The 4895-nt window shown below is 43.8% G+C and overlaps 1 pseudogene; it reads right to left on the reverse strand.

Annotated features, from left to right (window-relative positions):
* Nucleotides 1-273: 273 nt before the first annotated feature.
* On the reverse strand, nt 274-1253 carry LOC109152538 (annotated as a pseudogene).
* Between the last annotated feature and the right edge of the window lie 3642 nt (nt 1254-4895).

Genomic DNA, 4895 nt, shown 5'->3' on the forward strand with positions numbered 1-4895 from the left:
TGGCCTACAAAGATACCGGCCTTGGATAAAATAAATCTACCTGCTTCAAAAACAAGTTTAAAACCACACTTGTTTAATACAATGCCAGAAACTAAATTTTTTCTAACATCTGGGGCATGATACACATCTGTGAGTGTCAACTTCTTTCCTGAAGTAAGCAACAACTCAACTTGTCCAATGCCTTTGACTTTCACCATGGAATCATTTCCCAGGTACAGGCTTGGACCATCATTCAGACTTTTATAAATCTTATAAAGATTTATATCCTTGCAAACATGTCTGGTTGCCCCAGTGTCAACCCACCACGAGTCATCAGTCTGCATGATACAAATTCAGATATCATAGCAATGAAATTTTCAGTACTATCAGAAACAAGTTTAATTGTTTTACCTTGTTTCCATTGGCCACTTCCTTGGCCATGATCACCAGAATTTTTACCTTCCATTTGTGCCTTTCTTTTCTTCCAGATTTCACAATCTTTTTTTAAGTGTGGACCGTTGCACACCCAACATGATACAAATGCCTTTCCTTTTCCTTTTCCTTTCTTCTTAAACTTTAAAGAATTTGTGGCCTTTCCTGGCTTCCCCTTCCCTTTATGGTTCCCACTTGATTTGCCTTCATCAACATAGTTGATGACAGAACTTGAAGCTCCGGTGACCTTTGCACCGTCAGCATTCTTAGTTTCTTGCAGTCTGATTCCCTCCTCAACCCGAAGGTCGAGCCCAACCGTTCCATGGTAATTCTTCCTTTTTATGTTTCAAGGTACGTTGTACCTTTTTCCAGGAAGGTGGCAACTTATCAATGATACTGGCAATGGCTATGGAATCATCCATATTCATATTGTGTTGCCTCATTTGCCCAAGTATCCTGACAATCTCATGGAATTGTTCCATGACCAGATGATTGTCCACCATTTTATAATCATTGAATTCACTTACCAGGAATTTCTTACTGGAGGCATCCTCAGATATGTACTTTGTCTCAAGTACATCCTAGAGGTCCTTTGAGGATTCCCCATACTGATAAACATCAAAGAGGGTGTTAGACATACCATTTAGAATATGGCCACGGCAAACAAGGTCATCATTCTCCCATTTGAGTCTCCGGCGAGTAGCCTCGAGAGTCTCATCCTCCCGTTCCTCCGGCTTTGGTGTACTTAGTACGTATGCCACGTTCAGAGCCGCAAGGAGGAACTTCATCTTCTTCTGCCACCTATGGAAGCCCACGCCTTCAAACTGCTCCAACTTAGGGAAGTTGGTTGCAAAGTCCAGAAGTCCAGAACTCATCCTTCCTCAGAAACAGAATTTTAAAGCTTATAGATTGTTAGAAAAATTGAGTGTTTGATGATAGAGAAGTGAGAAAACGAGATCTTCAGGCGTGTAATCACTTTCCTATACGCATTAAATCTCCGTCATATAAAGAAATAAGGTTCAAGATTCAATCTTATGGGATACAAGAAGATGATGAAATTCTTAAGTTGCTTTGTTTAAGAACTTCCTGTAGAAAAGTAGTGCTGTAAAAAATCTCAGATTAATGCAAGTTTATTGCATTTCTATCTTCAGATGTTTCTCCAAAGTATTTATAAATGAAAATATGATTGTTGGAGAAGTTACATGGATGTTTTCTGCAGTTTTAAAAACTTATCTTCCATAAAATATATCTTAAATGATATATTTATCATAAGAGAATATTAATTACATAAATCATGTTCAACATTAATATATATGTAATAATGAACCTTTGTAAGGTTGTGAACCGCATGCAAATAACTGTGCAAATTATAATATATATATATATATATTATAATTTTCTAGCACACTTTTGCATATAAGTTTGGGAAAATTGGAAGCTCATGTGCTGTGTAATCATTTTTCAAATGAAATAAACAATTCCCCTATATTGGGAATAATCTCCCAATGTTGGGAATAGCCCCCCAATGTTGGGGAATAACTCCCCAATGTTGGGGAATAACTCCCCAATGTTGGGAATAGACAAAGCCTTCCAACAAACTCATTCTCCAATTAGCTTTCTACCAAACTAAAATAATATTTATAACTCCTCAACTCCAAATATTATTTTAAGCTTTCATGGTAGTCCATGTAAAATATTAATCTTCATTACTATATAAATTTCCAACAGTGACAGGAAAATCTAGCTCACGTATGCATTTCCACCAACATTCATCCTATCAACTTTCGATGGTAGGATAGTGGCCTAACATGGTGATGGGTGACGGAGAATTAAGGTTTGATTTCGGAGAGGGAGCCTGAGAAACGGCTACCACATCCAAGGAAGGTAACAGGTGCGCAAATTATCCAATCCTGACACGGGAAGGTAGTGACAATAAATAGCAATATCGGGCTCGATCAAGTCTCGTAATGGGAATGAGTACAATCTAAATCTCTTATCAAGATCCATTGGAGGACAAGTCCAGTGCCAGCAGTCGTGGTAATTCCAGCTCCAATAACGTATATTTAAATTGTTGCAGTTAAAGAGCTCATAGTTGTATGGTGCTCTATTTAATCAGTTATGTTGTCTTTATTAGCAAGCTTGGCAATTTGACTTCTACTGTAATCGATGAATTCGTCTGTGCTAAATTTTGGTTTTTCTTGATTACCAAATGGATATAGGTCGAGTTATATAGCCATGGATTCAGTGTTTATTTAAATTTGCATATATAATATTAAATTATCTTGGATATTTTTATGAATTGCTAATATTGCATCTCACTAGAAATTATTAATGGCTATAGTTAGGATGGCTGGTGAAACGCTCTCTGGACAACGATCGGAGGAGGATTACGATCTGCATGAACGAAGCACGAAGAAACACAAGCGAACGGCCGATGCGGTGGCGTCTCACAAAGAGGACGTGATGGTGATGGCGCAGGCAGATGTTGACATCGTACACGAGACACCTTTAGCGGAGATGGGGGAGGCTAATGCATCGACGCACATGCAGGTATCTCAGGTGAATCTCAATACGCCCATATTGACTCCCACCCTTTCGCAGGTACCAGCGAACCCACCGCGGACGTACGCTCAAAGCGTCACAGGCCAGTCTCCCCAGGTAGCGCAAGACGCAGCGGTGGATACTGAGGGCGAAACCGAGGTGGATTCAGATGAGGAGGACGATGATCCTTTGTGTCCAACCATTCGACTCACGAAGCAAGAGGTGGCACAGATCAGGGAGCCATGGAGAGATGCAGTCATCATCAAGGTGCTCGGCAGATCTGTCGGGTATGCTTATTTGCTAAGGCGTATTACAGCAATGTGGAAGCCCCAAGGGAGTCTGGATTTGGTTGCTATCGACAACGACTATTTCATCGTGTGATTCGGATCAGTGGATGACATGGCTTTTGCCATGTACGAAGGTCCATGGATAATACTGGATCACTATTTGATTGTCAAGCCTTGGGTACTGGATTTTGATCCTTCTTTGGATATCACAGAGAAGGTGGTGGTGTGGGTCCAGATTCCATGCCTACCAGCGAAATACTACAGCATAATCTTTCTACGGAAACTGGGAAATAAGGTAGGGAGAACCCTCCGTGTCGATCAGGCCACAAGCAGCTTCTCCCGGGGTATGTTCGCGAGGATATGCATCGAGGTTGATATCACGAAGCCGTTGATCTCCAAGTTCAAATACAAAGGGCGTGTTCGGTCTGTTGCATACGAAGGCATCCATCTGATCTGCTTTGCATGTGGGATATATGGGCATGCACCGGAGGCCTGCCCCAAGAAGACCAGAGCAGCGCCGGAATCTGGAGAAGAACGTGCTCATGAGACGGAGGTACAGCCAAAGGACGATGCTCAGAGGGCAGCTGCAAAGCGGGGAGTACATGTAGGCGCAGAACCTTTCGGGGAGTGGATGATTGCTCCAGGCCGCAGACAACGTCCGACGGCTAGACGTCCTGATCGGCCTCAAAGGGTGGTGGGAGATAAGGGGCAGTCACGCGGCAATGCACAAGGCGACAAGGTTCAGGCTTCCAGATTTGTGGCTCTGGCAGTGGACGATGCTGGAAATAACGAAGGGGTGGCTGAGGATCGGGAGGGGGCAGGATGAGGCAGATCTGGGACAAGCAAAGACTACCCAGGCGGGGTTGGCGGTAGAAGGTAGAGCGAGGAGACCAAATGTGGTCGTGAACGAGAAACAAATCACGAATGACCCGCCTGAAGCAAGCAAAACACAGAGCCAAGGCGGAGAGGTGTCCACGAGAGTACGACGAGCCGAGGGATCGGAGCCAAGGCGTGCGGCGGAAGAAGACGAACACATGGTTGTTCGCGGGCAACAAGGTGGTTTGGTGATCCAGGCGTCACGGGTGTTCAGTGGGGAGGAGACATGAGATGTACCGTCGCCTGTTTGGCAACCCACTAATGAACACCACTCCGATCCGCCAGAGGACGTGGATGCAGAAGGTGACGTAGTCATGGAGCTTGACGGATTGACAGCGCTTGAGGAGGAAGTGGGGGCTGAAGCTGCCCAATGAGTGTTTGTTTTTTTGTTTTGTTTGGTTTTTCGGGTTTCTTTTGGTTCTTATCAGTTATTGCGTTTCCTCTTTTTTCTTTGTTTTATGGATCTGGTTCTTTGAAATTGTCAAGGGGCAAGTGGAAGGTCTTTTCACCGCGCCCTTAAACACCTCCTTCAGGTGTATAAGCCCAATATTTTGGGCATCTTTGAGCTAAAAGTGTCTGGCCACCAGGCTAACACAATCTGCTCGAAACTTGGGTTCTCGGACTGGGTTCGTGTGGAAGCCGTTGGCTTTAACGGTGGTATTTGGGTCTTTTGGAAGGACCCGGTACATGTGTCTATCTTATAAACTCACCCCCAATTCATACTTCTACAGGTTACGCAGTTTGGCCACCCACCGTGGGTGTTCACGCCTGTATATGGGA

Source organism: Ipomoea nil, unplaced genomic scaffold (assembly GCF_001879475.1).
Source record: "Ipomoea nil cultivar Tokyo-kokei standard unplaced genomic scaffold, Asagao_1.1 scaffold2426, whole genome shotgun sequence".
Taxonomy (NCBI): domain Eukaryota; kingdom Viridiplantae; phylum Streptophyta; class Magnoliopsida; order Solanales; family Convolvulaceae; genus Ipomoea; species Ipomoea nil.